This window comes from Tursiops truncatus, chromosome 6, assembly GCF_011762595.2.
Source record: "Tursiops truncatus isolate mTurTru1 chromosome 6, mTurTru1.mat.Y, whole genome shotgun sequence".
NCBI lineage: Eukaryota > Metazoa > Chordata > Mammalia > Artiodactyla > Delphinidae > Tursiops > Tursiops truncatus.
The window spans coordinates 78,052,897-78,079,921 of NC_047039.1; the positions used below are offsets into that span (position 1 = coordinate 78,052,897).

General features: G+C 40.7%; 1 protein-coding gene across 1 annotated transcript in view; it reads right to left on the reverse strand.

Moving 5' to 3' along the window:
* LOC109552404 (uncharacterized) overlaps positions 1-27,025 on the reverse strand; it is a 341,732-nt gene that overhangs the window by 278,812 nt on the left and 35,895 nt on the right. Inside the window, exons 4-8 of the mRNA XM_073806936.1 lie at positions 22,653-26,885; positions 12,189-12,339; positions 9,982-10,101; positions 8,203-8,276; positions 6,389-6,908 (exon numbers count right to left, since the gene is read on the reverse strand). The gene's annotated coding sequence lies outside the window, so the exon portion shown is untranslated. The remainder of the gene's footprint in view (positions 1-6,388; positions 6,909-8,202; positions 8,277-9,981; positions 10,102-12,188; positions 12,340-22,652; positions 26,886-27,025) is intronic.

Consider the following 27,025-nt stretch of genomic DNA (forward strand, 5'->3'; position numbering starts at 1 on the left):
TTCCTGTGCTGAATCTCTTGTTTCTTATATTCCATGTCACTTACTTTTCCTTTGTTGGAACAAGTTCTCCAAGAGCTTCTTTTAAAAGTGCATAGAGTATATGAAAGAGAAGGTTTTTGGAGACCTTGAATATCTTGAAAATGTCATTATTATTGACATTTTCTTGATAGTTTGGCTAGGTACAGAATTAAAGTTTAGAAAGAATTTTCTTTCAGAAGTTTGAAAGCTTTGCTTCATTGCCTTTTGCTTCTAGTGTTTCTGCTGAAATGTGCACAGCCATTCTAATTCTTGTTTCCTGATTTTCTTGCTTCTTCTCTCTGGAAACTTGGACAATTTTTTCCCTAGACATAGGGTCCTAATGACGGTATACTCTATTTTCATCCATTCTTCTGGGTTCTAGATAGGCTCTTTCAATCTAGCAACTCATGTCTTTCAGCTCTGGAAGTTTGTCTTATTTTGTCATCCTGCTTTCTCTGTTGTTGCCTTCCAGAACAGCTATTCTTGGATGTTGGCCTTCCTTCCTCTCCTGGTTTCTTTCTTTGTGCTTTTCTTTCTGGAAGACTCCTCAAATCTGTCTTCCAAACTCTGTATTGTTTACTTTTTTAACTTTGCTGTCACATTTTGCTTTTTTTTAAATAGATCTTTATTGGAGTATAATTGCTTCACAATACTGTTAGTTTCTGTTGTACACCAAAGTGAATCAGCCATATGCATACACATGTCCCCATATCCCCTCCCTCTTGAGCCTCCCTCCCATCCTCCCTATCCCACCACAATAGGTCATCGCAAAGCACCAAGATGATCTCCCTGTGCTGTGCTGCTGCTTCCCACTAGCTAACTATTTTACATTCGGTAGTGTATATATGTCCATGCTACTGTCACTTCGCCCCAGATTCCCCCTCCCAGCCCATGTCCTCAGGTCCATTCTCTATGTCTACATCTTTATTCCTGCCCCAAAACAAGGTTCATCAGTACCATTTTTATTTTTTTAAGATTCCATATATGTGTGTTAGAATACAGTATTTGTTTTTCTCTTTCTGACTTACTTTACTCTGTATGACAGACTCTAGGTCCATCCACCTCACTACAAATAACTCAATTTCTTTCCTTTTATGGCTGAGTAATATTGCATTGTATATATGTGCCACATCTTCTTTATCCATTCACCTGTCGATGGACACTTAGGTTGCTTCCACATCCCAGCTATTGTAAACAGTGCTGCAATGAACATTGTGGTACATGACTCTTTTTGAATTATGGTTTTCTCAGGGTATATGCCCAGTAGTGGGATTGCTGGGTCATATGGTAGTTCTATTTTTAGTGTTTTAAGGAAGCTCCATACTGTTCTCCATAGTGGTTGTATCAATTTACATTCCCACCAACAGTGCAGGAGGGTTCCCTTTTCACCACACCCTTTCCAGCATTGTTTCTAGATTTTTTGATAATAGCCATTCTGACCGGCATGAGGTGATACCTCATTGTAGTTCTGATTTGCATTTCTCTAATAATTAGTGATGTTGCGCATCTTTTCATGTGCCTCTTGGCCATCTGTATGTCTTCCTTGGTGAAATGTCTATTTAGGTGTTCCACCCATTTTTGGATTGGGTTATTTGTTTTTTTGATATTGAGTTCCATGAGCTGTTTGTATATTTTGGAGATTAATCCTTTGTCTGTTGTTTCATTTGCAAATATTTTCTCCCATTCTAAGGGCTGTCTTTTGTCTTGTTTATGGTTTCCTTTGCTGTGCAAAAGCTTTTAAGTCCCATTTGTTTTTGTTTTTATTTCTGTTACTCCAGGAGGTGGATCAAAAAAGATCTTGCTGTGGTTTATGTCAAAGAGTGTTTTTCCTATGTTTTCCTCTAAGAGTTTTATAGTGTCTGGTCTTACATTTAGGTCTTTAATCCACTTGTAGTTTATTTTTGTGTATGGTGTTAGGTAGTGTTCTAATTTCATTCTTTTACATGTAGCTGTCCAGTTTTCCCAGCACCACTTATTGAAGAGGCTGTCCTTTCTCCATTGTATGTTCTTGCCTCCCTTGTTGTAAACTAGGTGACCATATGTGCGTGGGGTTATCTCTGGGCATTCTAGACTGTACTGTGGATCTATATTTCTGTTTTTGTGCCAGTACCATACTGTCTTGATAACTGTAGCTTTGTCGTATAGTTTGAAGTCGGGGAGCATGATCCTCCAACTCCGTTTTTCTTCCTTAAGATCACTTTGGTTATTTGGGGTCGTTTGTGTTTCCATACAAATTGTAAAATTTTTTGTTCTAATTCTGTGAAGAATGCCATTGGTAGTTTGATAGAGACTGCAATGAATCTGTAGATTGCTTTGGGTAGTAGAGTCATTTTCACAATATTGATTCTTCCAATCCAAGAACATGGTATATTTCTCAATCTGTTTATGTCATCTTTGATTTCTTTCATCAATGTTTTATAGTTTTCTGAGTACAAGTCTTTCACCTCCTTAGGCAGGTTTATTCCTTGGTATTTTATTCTTTTTGTTGCAATGGTAAATGGGATTGTTTCCTTAATTTCTCTTTCTGATTTTTCATTGTTGGTGTATAGGAATGCAAGAGATTTCTCTGCATTAGTTTTGTATCCTGCAACCTTACTAAGTTCACTGATTAGTAGTTTTCTGGTGGCATCTATAGGGTTTTCTATGTATAGTATCATGTCATCCGCAAAGAGTGACAGTTTTACTTCTTCTTTTCCAATTTGTATTCCTTTGCCTTCTCTGACTGCCATGGCTAGGACTTCCAAAACTATGTTGAATAAGAGTGGCGAGAGTGGACATCCTTGTCTTGTTCCTGATCTTAGTGGAAATGTTATCAGTTTTTCACCATTGAGTATGATGCTTGCTGTGGGTTTGTCATAAACGGCCTTTATTATGTTGAAGTAGCTTCCCTCTATGTCCATTTTCTGCAGAGTTTTTATCATAAATGGGTGTTGAATTTTGTCAAAAGCTTTTTCTGCATCTATTGAGATGATCATATGGTTTTTATTCCTTAATTTGTTAATGTGGTGTATCACATCGATGGATTTGCATATGTTGAAGAATCCTTGCATCCTTGGGATAAATCCCACTTGATTATGGTGTATGATCCTTTTAATGTTTGTTGGATTCTGTTTGCTAGTATTTTGTTCAGGATTTTTGCATCTATGTTCATCAGTGATATTGGTCTATAATTTTCTTTTTTTGTGCTATCTTTTTCTGATTTTGGTATCAGGGTTATGGTGGCTTTGTAGAATGAAGTTAGGAGTGTTTCTCCCTCTGCAATTTTTTGGAAGAGTTTGAGAAGGATCGGTGTTAGCTCTTCTCTAAATGTTTGATAGAATTCACCTGTGAAGCCATCTAGTCCTGGACTTTTGTTTGTTTGAAGATTTTTTAATCACAGTTTCAATTTCATTACTTGTGATAGGTCTGTTTATATTTTCTAATTCTTCCTGGTTCTTGGAAAATTGTACCTTTCCAACAATTTGTCCATTTCTTCGTGGTTGTCCATTTTATTGGCATATAGTTGTTTGTAGTAGTCTCTTATTATCCTTTGTATTTCTGTGTCAGTTGTGATTTCTCCTTTTTCATTTCTAATTTTATTGATTGGCGTCCTCTCCCTTTTTTTCTTGATGAGTCTGGCTAAGGGTTTATCAATTTTGTTTATCTTCTCAAAGAACCAGCTTTTAGTTTTATTGATCTTTACTACGTTTTCTTCGTTTCTATTTCATTTATTTCTGCTCTGATTTTTATGATTTCTTTCCTTCTACTGACTTTGGGTTTTCTTTGTTCTTCTTTCTCTAGTTGTTTTAAGTGTAGGGTTAGATTGTTTATTTGAAATTTTTCTTGTTTCTTGAGGTGAGATTGAATTGCTATAAACTTCCCTCTTAGAACTGCTTTTGCTGCATCCCATAGGTTTTGGGTCGTCATGTTTTCATTGTCATTTCTTTCTATGTATTTTTTAAATTTCTTCTTCTATTTCTTCAGTGATCTCTTGGTTATTTAGTAGCCCACTGTCTAGCCTCCATGTATTTGTGTTTTTTACAGTTTTTTTCTTGTAATTCATTTCCAGTCTCGTAGTGCTGTGGTCAGAAAAGATGCTTGATATGATTTCAATTTTCTTAAATTTTCTGAGGCTTGATTTGTGACCCAAGATGTGATTTATCCTGGAGAATGTTCTGTATGCATTTGAGAAGAAAGTGTATTCTGCCACTTTTGGGTGGAATGTTCTATAAATATCAATTAAATCTATCTGGTCTATTGTGTCATTTAAAGCTCGTGTTTCCTTATTTATTTTCTGTTTGGATGATCTGTCCATTGGTGTAAGTGGCGTGTTAATCTCCCCTACTATGACTGTGTTACTGTCAATTTCCCCTTTTACGGCTGTTATCATTTGCCTTATGTATTGAGGTGCTCCTATGTTGGGTGCATAAACGTTTATAATTGTTATATCTCCTTCTTGGATTGATCCTTTGATCATTAGGTAGTGTCCTTCTTTGTCTCTTGTAATAGTCTTTATTTTAAAGTCTATTTTATCAGGTACGAGTATTGCTACTCCAGCTTTCTTTTGATTTCCATCTGCATGGAATATCTCTTTCTATCCCTTCACCTTCAGTCTGTATGTGTCCCTAGGTCTGAAGTGGGTCTCTTGTAGACAGCATATATATGCGTCTTGTTTTTGTATCCATTCAGCCAGTCTGTGTCTTTTGGTTGGGGCATTTAATCCATTTACATTCAAGGTTATTATTGATATGTATGTTCCTATTACCATTTTCTTAATTGTTTTGGGTTTGTTTTTGTGGGTCTTGTTCTTCTCTTGTGTTTCCCACCTAGAGAAGTTTCTTTAGCATTTGTTGTAAAGCTGGTTTGGTGGTACTGAATTCTCTTAGCTTTTGCTTGTCTGAAAAGCTTTTGATTTTTCCGTCGAATCTGAATGAGATCTTTGCTGGGTAATCTTGGTTGTAGGGTTTTCTCTTTCATCACTTCAAGTATATCCTGCCACTCCCTTCTGGCCTGCAGAGTTTCTGCTGAAAAATCAGCTGATAAGCTTATGGGGATTCCTTTATATGTTATTTTTTGTTTTTCCCTTGCTGCTCTTTTTTCTTTGAATTTAATTTTTGTTAGTTTGATTAATATGTGTCTTGGTGTGTTATTCCTAGGGTTTATCCTGTATGGGACTTTCTATGCTTCCTGGACTTGGGTGACTATTTCCTTTCCCATGTTAGGGAAGTTTTCCACTATAGTCTCTTCAAATATTTTCTCAGATCCTTTCTTTTTCTCTTCTTCTTCTGGGACCCCTATAATTCAAATGTTGCTGTGTTTAGTGTTATCCCAGAGGTCTCTGAGATTGTCTTCAATTCTTTTCTCTTTATTCTGCTCCTCGGCAGTTATTTCCATCATTTTGTTTTCCAGCTCACTTATTCGTTCTTCTGCCTCAGTTATTCTGTTATTGATTCCTTCTCATGTATTTTTCATTTCAGTTATTGTGCTGTTCATCTCTGTTTGTTCTTTAGTTCTTCTAGATCTTTTTTAAACATTTCTTGTATTTTCTCAATCTGTGCCTCCATTCTATTTCTGAGATTCTGGATCATCTTTATGATCATTACGCTGAATTCTTTTTCAGGTAGATTGCCTATTTCCTCTTATTTGGTATTGTAGGTTTTTACCCTGCTCCTTCATCTGTGACATATTTTCTTGCCATTTTTTTTTTTTAAATGAGTGGGATTGTCTTCCTGTCTTACTGGTTGTTTGGCCTGAGGCTTCCAACACTGGAGTTTGTAGGCTGTTGGGTAGAGCTGGGTCTTGAGGCTGAGATGAGGACCTCCGTGAGACCTCACTCCGATGAATATTCCCTGGGGTCTGAGGTTCTCTGTTAAGTCCAGTGGTTCCAACAGAGAGCCCCCACCACAGGAGCTTTGGCCCAACCCCCGGTGGTTCACTTGGGGGTTCCTCCCGTCTCTTTGGGCGTCAGGGTCCCTCACCAGTGGCCGGCAGGTGCCCTAGTTGTAGGGAGACATTAACTCGGTGTCTTTCCACACGACCATCTTGACTCTGCCCCGTTTTTAATTTCTAAGAGCTTATTTTTGCTCTGTGAATGTTCCTTATTGATAGTACCTTGTTCTTGTTTCATGGCTGTGATAGTTTTGTCTACCTCTCTAAATATATTAATGATAGCTTTTTTTTCCCTCCATAAGCTCTATTCCCCCCACATTGATATTTTTCTGTTTATTTGGTCTCCATTTTCCACGTGAGAGCCTTCCACAAAAATCCGGTGATCCTTTGATTGTTCAGGGTAGCTAAAATCCTGATTGAAAGCTCTGAGTGATGGGAGCAACTTGGCAACTTTACTGTAGGGTGATGTGGGCAGGGTGCATTTCTTGGGGAGAGGTCTTACCTCTTAGCTGGTCAGTACTCCAGGGAAAAGTCTTTCAATCTCTGGAAGATAAAGGCAACAGTATCCTGAAAGCCGAGTGGGTATTATTAGCTTTTAGCACTGAGCACTCAGATGTTGTTACTTAATTTCCCTGCTTTTTGAATAGTACCAGTATACTCAACTGTGTCCAGCATAGCCCCCAATCTAGCATCCCTCTCTTTCACTCCAGAAAATACATCTCCAGACTTTGGTCAGAGTAATAGTGGCACAGCCTGGGAGAACAATATTTAAGGATAGAGCTGCTTCTCAAAATGCTTTTCCCCCACCTTCCCTTATACCCCCAGTTCCAGATGTACCTGCTTCCACCAATTCCTGAGCCTTCTGGAAAATCTTCAGTGTAAATCTAGATTCCTCTCATCTTTCCCCCACTACTGGCTTAGGATTCAGCTTTCTTAGGTTGTTAACTCATTTCCAAATTTTTCATCTGCTCTCCAGTTTCATAATTTTGTTGCTATTGTCTTCTGTCTTTGTGGGTTTGTACCTTTAAAAGAAATATCCATTTGACTCTAGCTTCAATGGAGTTTTAGATAGAAGAAAAATGATATACTGTCTCATCCCAGAAAACATTCAATATTTCTGATTCTTAACCCAATTTTCCTCAGTCTTTGTACCTTCCTTACTTCCTCAGCCCATGTTCATGGCTATAAGAGGGATGATGAAATCAGGCTAGTTTCAGAGCTGCAGTTATAAGATTATAACACATTCCTGCAAAGGTCACATTTTATTCTTAAACTTCAGCATACTTGATGGTCTTGAACTATTGGCCACATACAACTTTTTCTTCTGTGAGATTTAGCTTGCCAGCATATAAAACAGCATCTATGGTTTTTAGTACCAGGCTCCCCTTGCTTGGAGCCTCAAGGGGCATGTATTAGCAGTAAGTGTAGATCAGGGGTGCAGGACAGAGCAGGGGGACCAAGCTCTCCTTCCCACAGTAGGCTTCCAGACTGAATTGGAGCACAGAAAGGACTAACATCTCTATATCAAGCTTGGAGTTTTGATTACTACATTGGAATTCTCATCTGAATATACTATGTTTGAAACTTCTCACCCAGGGTAGGGGTTCTTATTTGGGGCCATGGACTCATTGAGTCTATGGATAAAAATCCATATTTCTATCTTGGATGGGAAAAAAATTACATGTTTGTGGTCAACCCCTACTATAATATGTTTGAGTGTCTGTCTTACCCACTCCACATCCCCAGTGTCTAGGATCATACCCAGGACATGATCAGGCTCAATAAATGCAACTGAATTAGTGAGGGAACAGTTAGGAGGGAGATCACCAAGGGGCTGAGAGATCATGGTAAGAAGTTTTGGGGTTTTATCTAAGAGATAAAATATCTATTTCTAGAATGACTGATCAGGAAGAGACGATATTTATGGTAAATTAAAGAACATTAACTTCACTCCTAAAACCACACTGGAACTACTCATGACTCCCCATGAAGAGAACTTAATCCATCTCCTGAGTTCTACCCTGCTGCACAGCAAGTGGGAGATGTGCCAGAAAACTGGGATTGAAAAATGTTCATAAGTCCAAAATCCTAAGAACAGTGTGGGACTCTACAAAAATGTATGTCAAATGCCATGAAACATGGTTTGTGCACTGCCAGCCTGCAAGGTCACAAGTTAAAGGGCCTTACAACTAAATTCCCACTCTGCAGAAATTTAAGAGATATAAATTCACAAATAAATCTGATACATGGATGCAGAAAAGAAAATTTTAAACTGGGTAATTATTCCTAGAATTTGCACTTGAAAATTGATCTTACCCTGTAATTTCAAGTTGAAGCATTTGTGCCTATTTTCCATTTTCATCTATGAAGACATATCTTAATGTCTAGATCTGGAAAGAAGAGATGTTATTTTTATTTTAAGGCTTGCAAAACAATATGCTTTGCTGGGGATTCATTCCCATCTTGAGGATTTTTGCATATATTCACTGGAGATCCTTGTCAACAGGTTACTTGTCCTACTATAAAGGTTAGTTTCAATTCAGTTAGAAATAGCCACCACCACTTTTACTGTCATTTAGATTCAAAAATCCCAGACAGAGCTCTGGTATTTTCTTAACCCCTTCAACTACTTCATCTAATCAGCCCTTAATAAATGGAGATCCTACACTTATAAAGACTCCATTCACAACTTTCCATTCTAACTTCCAGGCCCTTATTTTTTTCTCAATGATTTCCTTGTCTTTTAATCCACTCTACACAATATTCTATCCTATATGATACCCCAACTATGTATCCATCAAAATACCAAGAAATGTGGGAGGTCAGTGAACTTATGTCAAAGTGAATCCTCTACAATGCCCCATCCCCCAGGTAATCTGGTAAATTTTGGGCATTTTATCACACACTGATGGTAGTATCCAGGGTCCTAAACAAGACCAATGCAATCAATTGTCTCATTAAAAAAGCACACTAGTACTTAGAACGATTTACCATTTTGCCAAGTGAAAAATACCCATGCTCGAACCTCCCTGTGATTTAAAAGTATAATCTCCAATATAACTCAAATCTCCTAACTCCCTGGTTGCCAGCATTCAGTTTCTTAAATAATGAACGGTGAAAGAAACGTTACGTGTAGTTTTGGAAAATCATCTCTTTTGAAGCGGATTGTGGTTAGGGGAGAGGTAAGTCAGAGTCCTTTGTCTGAGGAGACTAGTGAGTTACTCTCACCCGCAGCCTGGTGGGTCTTGCCCTCCTAGAAGCTGTGCTGCCACCCAGATTCCCCAGTGAAATGTCTCCAACAGCTAAATGAGTCAACACCTGACCCCAGGGTGGGTCAGTGAGGCCTGGTTTTTTAGGTTTGGCTTTTGAGTTTCAGTGGCCTTCGCCAAGTTATTCCCAACCAGAGACTTGAACTTCCCTTGTGATAGGGCTAGGCCCCAAGTAGCTTGCTGAAAAAACTGAAATAATAGCTCTTATTTATTGTACTACATCATCTAAAAACATCCCTTTTTGTTGAATTAAAATAATTCCATGTAGCAGTTTTTCTCCTGTTTATGATGTTTATGATCAGACCTGAAATTCCCCAAGCTTTATTGTTATTATTTTTAATGCATATTGACCAGATATGTTACACACATAGATTATAAATAGCTACAATGTTGTTTAGCTTTTCAAGGTGTGCCTTCTCTCTACCTACTAGATCTTTTTTTTTTTTTTAACTGGAAAGTTGGTTGTGTCTTCAGCAACTCTACTGTGGATTCCTGTTTCCTGTTTTTTGGTCCCAGAAAAAAAAGTTTACATTTTTGACCGAAAGGAATGCCTTGCTGGTGGGGAATGTCAAACTGAACCGGGGAGGGGGTGGTGGTTATTTTTGTGCCATGGTCAGACGAAAGTTCTGCCACCGCTGTTTGCCTAGGTGGCAACTACAGAGCCCAGGTTAGAATGGACCCGACACCTATGTGTTGACTTATGGTACTCATGTTTAGGTGTTTGGTGCAATTGCACGAAACTGTGTTAGTATACATGTTATTGTGCTGTCTTTATTTTTCCCCAAAGTGTCTATATTTGTCTTACAATCTGTATATAAGAATGTACCTTTGATATAGAAATACCATCTTGATCTTTGCTTCTGGGTTGTACGGCCGGTACACCCAAATTGATTAGATTACATCGGTGCCTCTGGTACACAAAGCCATCATCTGTAGCTCTTTGAACCTGGATAAATATTTTTGCAACAAAGTCCAAATTAGAAACTTAAAGCTCCAGTTAGCAATCTTATTTAAAGAAAAGCTACTTACATCTCTTTCCATTGCCTTGCTAGGAAATCAAGATTATTATCAACATTTGATTTCGTGAAGGTGTTCTCAAATTTAAAGAATATTTTTGGTAAGAAAAAGGTATCTCATTTTTTTCAACAGATTTAATTTGATACATTTGCTTAGTTCTGTGCAAGTAACTCATCTTGGCTCAATTTTTCCTTTGAGAGCTTTTAAAATCAGTTATGCTACACTCTTTTTTATGTATCCTGACACACTGGATAATATTTTAGTTTCATCATGGAAAAGAAAGTTGGATGTGGAGGCAGCTTTCACTGCTAACTTTAGCCTCATGCATTTTCATAATTTATTTTTTCTACTTGCTGCTTTATATGACATATGTGACATTTGATTATTTAATACTAAATGTGATTTGCATAAAGCCAAACTGCACAATCCTCTTGCTGAAGATAAAATCGAGGTTAAAGATAAAGATTTATTTTCATATTTGTACAGTGAATGGCTTCAGAGTGATGGTCTTTGTGGGCTTTTATAGTATATGTGTGTAAGAAATTTCATATGTATATATTAAGTAGGCCTCTGAGTATTGAATAATGATTTTATGATTTTGATTTACATGGTTTACATTTTCGTAGTATCAGCTCTGTTTCGCTTATACTGTTTATTTCTCTTCAAACCATTAATAATTATCCCATAAAGTATAATTTTTATAGCAATACAAGTGTCTAAGGAGCTACAGATATTTCCTGCATTGTAATTCAATGAAGCACGCTTTCTTTGGCTTTCTGGATGTTCCCTTCAGCTTTGCTGCAGGTATCCCTGAAGTAGTTTTAGTTCTAGGATGTGGCTACATGAAACTGTGCAGTTGGCAGCTGGCTGGGGGGAGAAAAGAATGAACACATGGTGTGCGGTCTGTGGCACAGCCTTGTCATCTCGGCCAGTTGACCAGCTTGGGGTGTCATGGCCAGGAATAGTGAGGCTTTCATAGGATGCGCTCTGGCCAGCCTTATGACCTCAGGGATTAGTTCCTTTCTCTGACCCGCCCCCCACCCCCCACCCCATACACATCTAGCTAACTCCTGCTCATCCTTCTGCCTTAGCTTAAGCATCACTTCCTTCAGGAAGTTTCCCCTCTCGACTTCAAACCAGGATGAGGCTGTCTGCTCTCACTTATGTAGAATCCTTTCTAACTGGTCAGCATTCTTATTGCCCTCATACTTGTTCAACTAGACATATGCCCTGAGCTTTATCCCTATTGTCTGCTGCTGCTTCAAAGAATTAATTAAGGCAGGATTTGTGGAATTTCTGCAGGCACACATTGACAGAGATACACACATACACAATGGTCAAGGACAGTATAAATAAGAGGTAGCATGTATTAGTGGCCACTGGTCTGAGCTCTGCAGCCAGCCTGCCTGGTTTGAACCTGGCCTCATGTATCTACTAGTAGGTAACTGTGAGCAAGGGGTGTAACCCAGCTTCTTCATTGGTAAAATAGGGGTGATAACAGCACCTTCCTCATAGAGTTGTTATGAGCACTAAATGAGTTACTATATGGAAAAGGCTTGGAATAGTACCTGGCACTTTGATCACTCAATTAAAAATGAAAAAGTTTTGTAGTCCAAGACTACAAGGCTAGTTTACAGCACAGCTAGGATGGTAACCCCCTTTTCCTAGTTTTCTAGTATTGAATATTGGAAGTAAATGTTATAGGTTATCTACAAAATCAGCCACCATATGAATCTAATTATGTCAGTGAATTTCTTCTATAGCTTTGATCTGAGCATGTGATTTTTTTTTTTTACCACTTTAAAAACCTATATGTTATCTGGTAAGACTTTGTGAGGACAAGACAGGTACATTTAACCAGGGGGCCCAAATCATTCATTGAAACATAGCAAACAAGAGCTGAGGTTCTGGAGGGACCCTAGAGCATCTCTCAGATTCCACACACTGTAATTCTCCACACGACAGTGTCCGTAGGATGCACCACTATGCTATGTAAGAAGCAAACAAGTCACATACATTCAGTACTCTGGAAATGAAGCCTCATGGGCCAAGAATGTTTGGGGTTTAACCATTGCAACAATTCATCTGGGCTGACTTTTTGGAACTGGTCCCATTCAGACTGGAAATGGATTTGCTGTCCTCCTCACCAGTTCTTTTCTTCCCTTCCCTAGAGAGAGAAAGAGAGACATATAGACAGAGAGAGAAAGGAGATTACTGAGGTATAAAACGGAACCGTAAACAGCTCTATAGAAATAAAAAGGCACTACTGAGCACTTGCTATGCACCATCCAGAGAGTGTTCTAAATGCTTTGTAGCTGTTGACTTATTTAATTCTCACAACTATGTGATTTTATTCTTCCCCATTTTATTTTTTTTTTAATTTTTTTTTTAATGATTTTTGGCTGTGTTGGGTCTTCGTTGCGGCGAGCGGGGGCACTCTTCGTTTGCGGTGCGCCGGCTTCTCATTGCCGTGGCTTCTCTTGCTGCGGAGCACAGGCTTAGTTGCTCCGCGGCATGTGGGATCTTCCCGGACCAGGGCTCGAACCCATGTCCCCTGCATTGGCAGGCGGATTCTTAACCACTGCGCCCCCAGGGAAGCCCTGTGCCCCATTTTATATGTGAGGAAACGAAGACAAAAAAAGAAGGTAAGAAATTTCCCTTCGGTCACACAGCTGGAGAAGTGGCACAGCAGTTGGGCTCCAGCACCTGCATTCTAAGCACCAGGTCACACACTCACGCATGAACACACACACATACCCAGGTGCATACACACACGTGCACAGACAGACACACATGCCCAGGTGCATACACATGTGTGCACACACACGCACACACAGACTACTCTTGCTCTCTCCTGTGGTTTCACATGGCTTATAGTCTGCCACACGCACAGCTCACGCCTTAGGATTCTGGAACCTGGCTCCCGTCCCCAGCTAATGCACAAAAGCAATGATGACTTTATAACCATTCTGTAGTTATACACGATCATGGAGATAACAACAGATGGTTAAAATCCAGGAAAAAAGAAGTCTTCCTTTTGCCTCTTCCTATATTTCTTTTAGAATTAACTTCTAGAGGCAGCACCGGACCTAAGACCTCCATGATCTTATGAAAGCCCCCTAGGAAGTCTCCTATCCCTGGGGATGCTTGGGAAATACACCCTTAGACAAGCTGAATGGCAGTCTCTGTGGGTGAGGAGAGTGTGACAGCTCGTCCCCAAGATGGTCCCAAAGAAGTCTGCCTCCCTGTGGTGGTGAAGCTTGTGCGGCTGCCCCCTGGTCAGCACCGCCTCTGTGACTGCTCAGACCAGTAGAATGGCGAGGAAATGGTGTGCTGAGATTTCTAAGCCAGGCATTAATCAGGCCTGGCCGCTCTGAGCTGCAATTTAAGCAGGCCAGGGTTCTTCGCGGGAGAGAGGTAAGAGAGGTCCCGGGGGCTGAGATCCACAGGGAGGAGCATCCTGGCCGCAGACGTGCAGACGCGCCACAGCCTGTGTCCATCTGACTGCAAACACATGAGACACCCAAGGGAGAGAAGCTGAGGACTCTCCAAGTGAGATCCAGTCAATTCTGATAATTTCAGAAAATAAAAAGTGGTGCTCTTCTAGGCAATTACATTTTGGGTGGTTTCTTACAGAGCAGTAGATCCTGGGAACTGGCATGTTCCCGGCACGGCGACGCTGTTCAATAGGAATAGAATGTAATGTAATCCATATATGTAATTTAAAATTTTTAGCAGCCACATTAAAAAATGTAAAGAGACAAGTGAAATTTTATTAATATATTTTATTTAACTCAGTATTGCAAAAATACTATCATTTCAGCATGTAACCAATAAAAATATTAATGAGGTATTTTACAATGTTTATACTGTCTTCAAAACCCAGTATTTATTTAATATATCCAGCACATCTCAGCTTGGATCAGCCATACTTCAGGCAGCTAGTGGCCACCAAACCGGTCAGCACAGCCCCAGAAGGAGCTGATACCTGCTAACCTTTGAAAACCACTACACTGTGAGTAGGAAACAAAAGGGGAACTAGTTCTTGCTGAAGGCCAGTTAATAAATGCTATGTTACGTGTCTTCACATATTCCTTATTTAATACAAATAACACTCACACCTGCTCGCACAAAATCCTGACAGGTGACAGGTGAGCATCACTGTCCTCACTTCACAGATAAGGAATCAGAGACTCAGGAAAAGAAGGAAGATACACAGTTCAATCCATAAACCCTCTAAGACTCAGTTCAGACTTCTAACCTCCAGAACTGTAAGATAATACATTTTTATTGCTTAAACCACAAGGCTAGTGGGAATTTGTTACAGTGACGATAGAAAACTAGTACAACTTCCAAATGCCAAATCTCGACCATTTGGTCATTCAGTAAATGTCTGATTTATGCCAAGCTCTGGGATCCTCAACTAGTGAGTTTTGAGAGAGAGACAGATGTCTTCTAAATAAATTGTTACCAGGTCCCAAGAGAGCTGCTAACACACAAGCACAGCGTTTGCAGGAACACAAAAGGTGCACCACAGTTGTGCTGGGGCGAGGGGAAGACAGCTTTGTGGAGACTGAGCTTCAGGGAGACTTTGACAGTGGAGCGACCTCTTGATGGGATAGCAATTCACCTTCATGTAATGAGGACGGGAGATCCCAGGTGCAGGAAACAGCATGCATGAGGCGAACAGGCATAAAAGAACTTGGCCACAACTGGAAGCAAAGTTTGCTGTGTGGATAGATTATCTTTCATTTGGGAAGCAAGATAAGAGATGCAAACAAAGGTAGGTGAGGTTGGGCTCTGAGGGACACCTACCTACAGCAAGAAAGAAGGTCTTAATTGGATTTTTATTTATAAAGATTACCCTGTTTACAGGGTGGGGGATGAACTGATGCTGGAGAAACTCTGAGGCAGAAACTGAGGTGCCTCCTGCACTACCTGGAGGAGGAAATTCTGAGGCCTGAAGCAAAACAGAGAGAGAGAGAGAGAGAGAGAGAGAGAGAGAGAGAATACGGACAGATTCAAGAAAGATTACAGAGAGGTCACCTCATCAATAGGACCCCAGAACCCACTAGAGGTAGGTGATGGAGAAAGAGAGGAAGGAGTCAAGACTGATTCTGGTTGGTAGTTTCCTGAGATAGGAAATGTAGAATGAGGAACAATTTTAAAGAAAAATTAACACACCAGAATTTGGACATGTTGGGGCAGTCATGCCTATGGAATTCCCATTTGTTAGTGGATGGGAATATGGTCATGGAATTTTTTTAAAAGATGAGGATTAAAAATACAGAAATTGGAAGTCATCAGCTAGACATAGTTCTAGAAACCATGGGGGTGGAAGACATTAGGCAGAGAGAGAAAGGAAAGAGGAAGAGAGTGCAGAACAGAATCCTGAGATTACCAGCATTCAAAAGGCAAGCCAGAGATTCAGAGTAGTGAAAAGTCCCAATTTTACTCTTAGTAGCTGTGTCACTTTGAGCAAGCTGATTAAGCATTCTAATTCCCAATTTTCTTATCTGTACAATGGGTATAGTACTCACAGCATCCTCACAAGACAACTCACATCGCTCCCTTCTGGGAGGTCCAACAGCCTCTATTAGCTACATATCATATGGCTGCCTGGTCATATATTTTGTTTTCTTTTTTTCCTCTAATATTAAATTGTATGGCCTATCTTACATACCCTGATATCCCTACAGGGCTTTGATGCTGAGCACTCATAATTATGCAGATATTATTGAACCTGAAAGCAAATATTAAGGGGAAAAAAACAGGTACCCATATTGTTCACCTGGACTTCAGTTTCTTTAATCTACCAAAAATGCAGGCACATCCCACTTTAAGGAAATCAGGAAGATACAATTTCATACAACTCAAACAGGTTTAAGGCTGGGAAAATTAAATTACCTCACCAAAAACTACCATGTGCTTCACAACTGCATTTTGAATGACTCAATCTTATGGACAGGTTTACACCCAGTGGGCTCAGCAACGGCGCTGATACATCAGCCTGAACTTTTTGTGTTTTTCTCAAATTTCAGGCCATTGATCGATTTAATGCCTGTTGAACTTGAATGTTTAAAGCCTGTGGCTCTAGTGACGGCAAATGTATTTACCAATAGACAATGGTTGGGATGAATTTCCTATCAGCCCTACAGGGAAAGTGCATTTCTAGGAGAAACTTTTCCTGGGATTGAGAGGTTTTCCAAGAAAAAGCAGAGGAGTTCAGGTTGTTAACCAAACATTTATGGCCTCCCTTCGAAAACAAATTTTGTTTCAGACAGTGCAAATCCATAAACTCTTCTAGTTCAAGTTTTATGACATGACATGGAAAGAAAGGGACCATGCCGGGAAATATCTTATGAAATCTAAATCAAGAACTTACATGTTTTGCATTATATATAACATTCTAAAGGCTGTAACACTTTATTTTTTTTTCACATCTTTATTGGAGTATAATTGCTTTACAACGTTATGTTAGTTTCTGCTGTATAACAAAGTGAATCAGCTGTACGTATACATATATCCCCATATCCCCTCCCTCTTGAGCCTCCCTCCCACCCTCCTTATCCCACCCCTCTAGGTCATCACAAAGCACTGAGCTGATCTCCCTGTGCTATGCAGCAGCTTCCCACTAGCCATCCATTTTACGTTTGGTGGTGTATATATGTCCATGCCACTCTCTCACTTTGTCCCAGCTTACCCTTCCCTCTCCCTGTGTCCTCAAGTCCATTCTCTACGTCTGCAACTTTATTCCTGCCCTGCCACTAGGCTCAGCAGTACCACTTTTTTAGATTCCATATATTCGTGTTAGCATACGGTATTTGTTTTTCTCTTTCTTACTTCACTGTGTATGACAGACTCTAGGTCCATCCACCTCACTACAAATAACTCAATTTCTTTCTTTTGTAATGGCTGAGTAATATTCCATTGTATATATGTGCCACATCTTCTTCATCCATTCATCTGTCAATGGACATTTAGGTTGCTTCCATGTCCTGGCTATTGTAAATACTGCTGCAGTGAACACTGTGGTACATGTCTATTTTTGAATTATGGTTTTCTCAGGGTATATGCCCAGTAGTGGGATTGCTGGGTCATATGGTAGTTCTACTTTTAGTTTTTTAAGGAACCTCCATACAGTTCTCCATAGTGGCTGTATCAATTTACATTCTCACCAACAGCACGAGAGGGTTCCCTTTTCTCCACACCCCCTCCAGCATTTATTGTTTGTAGATTTTTTTTTTTTTTTTTTTTGCGGTACAAGGGCCTCTCACTGTTGTGGCCTCTCCCGTTGTGGAGCACAGGCTCCGGATGCGCAGGCTCAGCGGCCATGGCTCACGGGCCCAGCCGCTCCGCGGCATGTGGGATCCTCCCAGACCGGGGCACGAACCCGTGTCCCCTGCATCGGCAGGCGGACTCCCAACCACTGCGCCACCAGGGAAGCTCCTGTAGATTTTTTTGATGATGGCCATTCTGACCGGTGTGAGATGATATCTCATTTTAGTTTTGATTTGCATTTCTCTAATGATTAATGATGTTGAGCATTCTTTCATGTGTTTGTTGGCAATCTGTATATCTTCTTTGGAGAAATGTCTATTTAGGTCTTCTGCCCATTTTTGGATTGGGTTGTTTGTTTTTTTGATATTGAGCTGCATGAGTTGCTTGTATATTTTTGAGATTAATCCTTTGTCAGTTGCTTCATTTGCAAATATTTTCTCCCATTCTGAGGGTTGTCTTTTCGTCTTGTTTATGGTTTCCTTTGCTGTGCAAAAGCTTTTAAGTTTCATTAGGTCCCATTTGTTTATTTTTGTTTTTATTTCCATTCCTCTAGGAGGTGGGTCAAAAAGGACCTTGCTGTGATTCATGTCATAGAGTGTTCTGCCTATGTTTTCCTCTAAGAGTTTGATAGTGTCTGGCCTTACATTTAGGTCTTTAATCCATTTGGAGTTTATTTTTGTGTATGGTGTGTAACACTTTTTTAAATGGTAGTTTTACCTGTGGAAACTATGCCGTTTTCACTTAAGACTTGGGTACTTTGACAAGCAAATCTGATGGCACAGTATAAAGCAAATTGAAGTCTTTACATGTTTGTTTATTTCTAATTTTCATATTTAACACATTGTTAACAGAACTCAGAGGACTCAAGCCAGGCCACAATACAATAACAACCATTTGAAAAACTCCTTGATAAATGGTTCACAAGAAGTGACCTTGTTATCAAACGCTTCTGCACCCAGGTGTTTTGTGTTCCCAAAGAAACACAAACCTGAGTGGAAGCTACACTGTAAACAGGGTGGTGCCGGGCTGAGCCAACTCTCTGGCAGGAGCACACGGGAAGAGCACAAGCGGCCTCCAGCTCTCCTATCCTTGTAACATAGAGAATCGATTATAAAAAGAGAATCAATTCTGCAATCTGGGTGTGACGGTGGCACTTTGGAGTCATTTAACTGTAATATGACCCCACAAGACAAGTCAGTGTTAAACAGTGATTATGTTATTCAGTGGAGTCCAGGCTGTTACATATAGAATCATAGACTGTCAGGACTGGAAGGGCCTTAGGGATCATTTTCTTCAGCACCCTCGCTGTACAGATTAGAAATGCCTAAAGGAAGACAGGGACTTAGTCAAGGCTCTTCAGCTGTTCGGGGTAGATTTAAGATCAGACTTTGAGCCTCCTGACACTACACTCCTCCAACGTGCTGGGCAGAAGCCAGCAGCCATGCGGAGGGCCTGACCTGCAGCATCCTTTCCTGCTCATCCAGGACAGCAATGCAGCACCCCCTGCCTGAAGCTAAGGTAGCACCGAGCTTATTGCACTAAAGTTAAGATTCTTATAAAACCAGAATCTCACAAATGATCAGGAAAAGAACCACACGCCTAAAGTTATGTTTTTGCTTTGTCAGCAATTAAAGTATCATTGGCCTGGATTTTGTTGATACATGTTTTTTTACTCTATTTTTTTTTTTTTTTTTTTGGATATTTAATCCCTTTAGACCAGCAAAGAATCATCTTTTCATTTGTGGCAGAAAACTAGGCAGAAGAAATAAATCTAACAGAAAACATTCTTATTTCCTAAGAATGCTGCAACGATTAAAGTACAGTTAAATCCAAGGTCTTCAGTGATGCAATTTTCATTCTAATCCACATCCCACAATATTATTTATTGTTAACACCATTGACTTAGCTTAATAATTACCTGGGTAATAATTTAAACAAAGTGCTTCCAACCGGCATGATATACAATTTGCTTTGTTGAGTTTTTTTTTCCTTTACCTTGGAAAATGTCATAATAGACAGCTATATTCATAATAGTCTCCTGTGTTTAAAACCTGGTTCCTGGAAGTGATTCATACCCGTCAACTATTAGCTTTGTGGTGACATTTTGCAGAAACATCAACAACACCTCGGATACATCTCCTTTGTTTGTCAGTAAAGGTATTTTGCCAAAGTTCACAGTGAACAAGCATCATTACCAGTTTTTATAAAAACCATGTTTGTTTCTCCAACCACTACTGAAAGACAAGACAGTGTTTTCCAATGTAGATTCATGTTATGGTCAAGAAATCTGGCACACACAACAGCTAAGTGAAAATTCAATCCTGCATCCAGTTTTCGAAATGTAAGGCAAAACTTTACCAGGAGAGATGGAGAACAGCTTCCACTATATTCGAACCATCTTTGGCATTTGTTTTACAAAGTAACGCCCTATAGGTCTGTAAAAAATATAAATACACCATTAAATGAAGGCTTTAATTAGGTTTCCTGGAATGTTAGCTTTTAAAACCAATAAAATAAAATAAAAATACTCCCCTTTTGAGTATGCTAAAACTAATAGCTAAGAAATTGAATTCAAAGTTTCAGTACTTTAAAAAAAAACAGGTTTGAGCCTAGTTATTCCAGGAACAACTCCTAGTCAGAGGATTTTTATTTTGCATCCCCCCCAAAAAAAAACCCGTAATACAAAATTTCATGTTTTAAGGTTCTTATTTCCAAGAGTCACACGTGCTACCAAGTGTTCTCTATCAAATAATTTGAGAGACAGAAAAATGATAGCTTAAGGTAACCACTCAGGAATTAAATGTCCATCTAAAGTATGTCATGAATTGGGAGGTTGGGATTGACATATATACATTAATATGTATAAAATGGATAAATAAGAACCTGCTGTATAAAAAATAAATAAAGTATGTCTCCTTTTGGCCAGAAGCTAACACACATTCCCCTTCACCCTATCATCTCTTCCTATCAAGATTCAACAGCCTCTCTGTCACTAAAACCTATGGACATTTTCTAGTCCTCTATTTTTCAACCCCCCCAGTGGTTATGCATATAATCATCGATCATACCACTCTCCTTCTTCAAACCCTTTAATGCTTTCCCCCATCCCTCTCAAGTAATACTGAAATGCTTACCTGGCCAACAAGGCTTAGCTTGTATGTGGCCCCAGCCAACTCCCCAGTTTTACCTGTCACCACTCTCCCTCACTCACAACGCTCAAGTTACCCTGGCCGTCCCTCTATTTCCCCAATGCTCCAAATTCCCTCCCACCTCAGGACATATGCATCTACTTTTCCCACTACTAAGTCATCCCCTACCCCACTAACACCCTTCACCAGGCTGACTTTTACCTACCTTCTAGATTTTTAGGTAATCCTCCCTTGAAGTTAAGTGTTTTCTAACTCTGAAAAGTCGATATTAGGTTTTCCTATTATAAAACCTCTTGACATATGTATTTTCCCAGTATAGCACTTGCCACAGCTGTAATTGACCAAGTTACTTTTGTGTGTCTTTGTCTAACAAGCTGGAGACAATTTCCCTTAGGAAAGGAGAACTGTGTGTGCTGTGGGGCTGGGTGTGGGCGACACAGACCTGTGTGGGATACGGGCAGGATGTGATGGGTGCTCCGGAGCAGAGAGAAAGGGAAGAACTGAACAACAGGCAAAGACTACTGTGAAACCTTTACCCGTGAGCCCCCAAATCCACAGAAAAGCTTAAAAAAAAAATGAATATATTTCTAGTAGAAATGGGTAGTGCTGCTACCTGGCACAGCCAGGATGTTATGGGGTGAAATAGAGACTGCCTTTGAGGATGCAGGAGGGTGGAGGTCAAGAGATGCATAATAAGGAAGCAAACCTCGGGAAATCTGAGAAATCGTGAAGAGGGAATAAAACTGGCCTGCAGCCAGGAATTCTGAAATCTCTAGAGGGACACGTGGATTACATGTGTTTAATATCTATCTGCCCCGGACAGTAAACTACGTGAGGGCAAGGACAGTCTGCTTTGTTCTCTACCCTTTGCTCAGCTCACAATGGAGTGCTTTTCACATGGTGGATACAGTTAAATATGTGTTGAATCAATCTCTTCTGTATTGCATTGCCTAGTTTTGATGTTTATCATATTTGGTTCAAAGTTCTAAAATTTAAAACAAGTAATAATTCCAACTTAAAATAGTGAGGTTGGGACTTCCCTGGTGGTCCAGTGGCTAAGACTCCAAGCTCCCAATGCAGGGGGTCCAGGTTCAATCCCTGGTCGGGGAACTAGATCCCACATGCCACAACTAAGAGTTTGCAAGTCGCAACTAAAGACCCCGCATGCCACAACTAAAAGATCCTGCACGCTGCAACTAAAGATCCCGTGTGCCACGACGAACATGCGATGCAGCCAAATAAATAAATAAATAATATTTTTTTAAGATAGTGAGCTTGAAACTTCTTTTTAAAGTTAACATGTATATGCTACAGAGCAGTCCTTTCATGGTACTGACGACAGACAGCAACGATAGCAACATCAGGTCAGACTGTTATGGTAAGAACCTCTTATTTAACCCAAGGAGCATCTGGTTCCTTGTTTGGGTAAGACAAGGCACAAGAGGGCCATGCAGCCTTCTGATACAATGATAATAACGAGAGAATAAACATTACCCACAATAACAATCTGGACAGAAACAGGGTCCAACCACTATACAAATGCATAACCAAAAATAATTTTACACTATTCCAACTGAATACAAACCTTACAGAAAAGAACAAGTCTTCCAATTCCCTTCACCCCTTCACCCAGGTGACACACAGCACCACCTGCTGCCCGTTGGCACAGGGACCCTCTGGAACCAAACCCATGTTTTCAAAATAGGACACCCATTCTTTTCCTTTTACCCACATTCCAGGACTAGAGAAGGGTTCCAGGAGCTGGGGAAGAGTGAGGAGGAAGACGGGATAATTTTGCCTCCTCTTTGTCACTGACACTCAGTGGGGGAAAACGATCACTGATGCTTTTACCTCTCTAAGGGATTTAATTCTTGGTGCAGTTACTAACAGTTATGGGGCAGACAGGCATGGGGGCGGGGGCGCTGGGAGTTCTGCCTGTATAAGGACAGAAGACCCATCAAACTGAGTGGAGGTCCGTCAAACAACCTCTTCAGCTAAGGCTGACAAAAGTGGAAGACCCCTTCCAGCGTGGACCCACTCTCACTCTTACCATTTTCTCCAAGGTACCCTGGGACGTGTTTTTGTCCCTCTGCTTTAGCAGCGTCATGAAGATCACCCTTGTTTCCTACCAACACGATAGGAGTGCTCTCATGGGCTGCAGCCTACCACGAAGAAAAGGAGAAATTGTGCACACGTCACACATTGGACAAGTTATGAGGATGATGACAACAAGAACTACCATTTCCAAATGCCCCTTAAGTGCCACGTGATGTATACACAATATCTTCAAATCTCAAACTATCTCTAAAAGGAGCCAAACTTTCTCCCATTGCCAGGTGAGAAAACTGAAATTCAGAGAGGTTAAATAAGACCTTGGAAGGACCAAGGCCAGGGTGGTCCAAACTGATTCCATCACCCTTGCCACTATATAAACCAATAAAACTCAAGAGGCGTGACCACAAAACTCTACTCGGCTGTGGTGCCCACATAATTTTCCACAACTTTCACTCCAAACAGTGGTGATTACAAATCAACTTCATTACCTCAGGTATAAAACGCACAAGAATTCCCTCAGCTACAATGGGACAAAAATGGAGTCTGGGGCTTCCCTGGTGGCGCAGTGGTTGACAGTCCGCCTGCCAATGCAGGGGACACGGGTTCGTGCCCCGGTCCGGGAGGATCCCACATGCCGCGGAGCGGCTGGGCCTGTGAGCCATGGCCGCTGAGCCTGCGCGTCCGGAGCCTGTGCTCCGCAACGGGAGAGGCCACAACAGTGAGAGGCCTGCGTACCGCAAAAAAAAAAAAAAAAAAATGGAGTCTGAAAGTTCCACACTCACTGCTCTCTGGTTTATAGCAAAAGCAAAATACAAGGGCCCTAAAGGTCAACATTTTTCTTGAGAGGAGTCACTGAGCGATCACTCAACGTAACAGACTCTTAAGATTAATGCCCCCAAATCAGCACAGCACGCTGTCACACAGCCCCGACACTCACAGGGGAGCTGGCGAGCGCAGCGGAAGCGCTGAGAGGCAGGGTTAAGCTTGAGACCCCACCAATCCCACCACGTGGCCGCTCACTGGCTGCGTGAAGTCAGGCAAGTCTGTTCCTGGTTCTGCCTCACCTTCCCTATCTGTAAAATGAAGGGATCAGCAAGGGCACATCCCCCTTCAGCAGGCGGGATGAGAAGGGAGGACAAGCAGACAACCCTTGCTCTGGATCCTGAACAAGAGAGACAGCAGCCCTGACTGAGACGTGGGGAATGACCCTTTGCGGTGCCTAAAGACATCCAGGTGTTCATCCACTTCGGTGTCACACCTGATACAGCATCAAGAAATGAGCCTCAGGAACAAGGAATCTGTATTCGACTTCCTTTCTTTTCAGACCATTTTCCTCCAACTGAACGTACCAGAGTGAAGTAAAAGCGAAGGGGAGAAGGAAATGAAAGGCTTTCCCTAAAACTGGACACCCCACCCATTAAGGTGTTAAGTAATTGCGTTCGGTGGGGAACTGCTCAGGATCCAAGGGGGCATCACGTGGAAGCCATGAATCAAATATTTGCTTAAGGGCTTCCCTGGTGACGCAGTGGTTGAGAGTCTGCCTGCCAATGCAGGGGACACGGGTTCGAGCCCTGGTCTGGGAGGATCCCACATGCCGCGGAGCAACTGGGCCTGTGAACCATAACTACTGAGCCTGCGCGTCTGAAGCCTGTAATCCGCAACAAGAGAGGCCGCGATAGTGAGAGGCCCGCGCACCGCGATGGGGAGTGGCCCCCGCTCGTCGCAACTAGAGAAAGCCCTCGCACAGAAACGAAAACCCAACGCAGCCATAAATAAATAAATAAATTTTAAAAATTAAAAAAAAAGGACTACTTAAAAAATATATATATATTCGCTTAAGTAAGCCAAGGGTCTGAGCGTCTAAATGACCTTCCCAAAGTCATACAGGAACGTACTGGCACCTCCTTCAAGTCCTGACTCAAATATCACCTTCTGGTGTGGCTACCCTGACCACACTACCTGCAGCCCCCTGCCTCACCGTAATGCCCGTTATCCAGCCTTCTTTTTGTTTTCATAACATTTATCACTTTCTATCATTCTACTTCTTTTATTTAAGTTTGTTGTGTGTTATGCCTCCCCCACTGGAGCACAAGCTCCATAAGGGTAGGGCTCTGTTTTATTAATGGAATATTGCAAGCACGAGTCCAGTACACACACAAAGCAGGTATTTCAGAAATATTTTTGAATGTGTAAAAGAGATCAATATTGTTTGAATATTGTAAATATTCAAACAATAACTGATTTATGACAGGTAAGTAAATGGTCTTCATTTTATTATAAGATTTTGTAACCCAGTGATTTTCAATCGAAGTGTATTAATTATTCATTCAGAGGGTCCATTCACCACTGACATTCTACTGCTTCTCAACCCTCTGGCTTATCCCAACGATCTCACCATTAGTTTCTACCCATATTTATAGTGGTCATATAAATCATCCCAATACAATTTCCTCAAATTAGAAAAGGTAAGCCATGGCAAAGGTTCACTGTGATAAGTGAAAAGTCAAACACCAAGTGGCATCTAATTTTTTCTACATAACAAATTCAAGAATTCGTCTTGAATCCAGTTTTCTTCCTTTTTAGACCATATGAAAGGTAATACAAATAGCTAAAAAGGTCACTTATCATATGTAGGTGCTTATTTAGCAAATTATGGCCATGGGGCCCCTGGCACAGGCCACAGCTGGTCACTAAGGGCTATTTCAACCCTGTGGCCGACCCTGCCTTTTGTGCCTCCTTTCCTTGAATATAATCCAAAGTCTTAAAATGAAGACCAAATCCAACAGTTCCAACAATAAAATGTTTTGCTACAGATCTTAAATATCTGTAGGTATGAGTGAGCTGGGATTATCCATTCTCACCGGATTCTCCGAACTCACTGGTCTATCCCAGGGAGGTCATCTGTTCCCTTGAGTAGATGCCTCTCCTCTACGCACTAACTACCCTGGAGATCCTTTCTTGACATCAAAAGATTTTTTTTTCTTAATTTGCTGCACACTCTGGTGCTTAATCAAAGGAGCAACCGATGTTGAATCAGGAGGTCCCATTTCCCCTTCTACTCCTAACCCCTAAATAACCAAAAACCAGTGTCATACACTTTCTATGCCTTAGGTTTCTCATAAAAAGTGAGAATAACATTACATTTCTTACTTCCTTTCTCAGATATGTTACAGAGATGAATATAACATGTGGGAAATTTTGTGAAATAAAATACTATATAAATGTCAACACGCTTTCATTGTGTTTATAATAATTTTAAGTCATGATATTTCAGTTGAACAAAATGCATGTTTATTTATCATTGTCTAAGTCTTATTGCAATTTCAACCAGTCATTTCTTAAATCACTTCTCTAGTTAGAAAGAAAACACTCATTCTGGTGATTTACAGGGTATGAAATAGGCCCAACTGAAGAATCTAGAGGCTAACCTGAGATCAGACAGCAATCAGTTCTCTGTTCAGCCACCACTGCACTTAAAGCCTGTTAAAATTATAGATAATAGACTTACTCGAAAAATTGTATTAGCCACCAGTTTTGTTTTGTTTTTCTCCGGGAGAGCATGCTAAACCAGGGCTTGAACTGTAGTGTCACGGTTATTAATGACTGTTGGTAGCACACTAACCGTGGTCAAAATCATTTCCTACTTTAAAAAGTATTTACCGTGAAACCAAAGGATATGAAAGCTCCCCAGATGAAAGACACCATCTTACTGGAGCAAAACAAAGCACAGACAGCTACCACACATGTTTAAAATACCAACTGGTTATTTCAGTGGTACTTTGAGATACGTAAATCACCCAAATCACTACCAGAAAGAATAAGGTCGAGAACACAGGTCTCTATGCTATAGAATTTGGACCTGGCACAAGCTCACACCCAGGTGGTATCTCACCTATGCCTCTAGCACACATGGAGGCCCTATTATACCTCCAATCACACTACACACCCAGCCCCATCACCCCCTTGTTTGTGAGAGGCATAGTGCTCACCAGAGGAAGAGCACACCTCCACCCACATGTCCTAACTCTAAACCAGGTGCAGCACTTTACAGGACCTTAAATAGGGCCATGTCAACCACACATATTTTTTAAATGGCTTGTCTGTGCAAAACTCAGCAGAATTCAAAGCATTATGGAAAGCACTTGCCTCTCCTGCCCAGCCGTATCCCAGTGCTGCAGGGCTGTTAGCTCTCCATCTACGACGAGAGTTTTCAATTGAAAATCAACTTCTGAAAAAAATATACGAGGACATGGAGAACATGATGTAAATAATTCCATCGGTTTTTACTTTCAAGCCTTATTTGGATGAGACAAGGGCCAGTGCCAAAGTTCAGCGAGGTAGAGAGAAATGAATCTGGTCTTCAAGAGG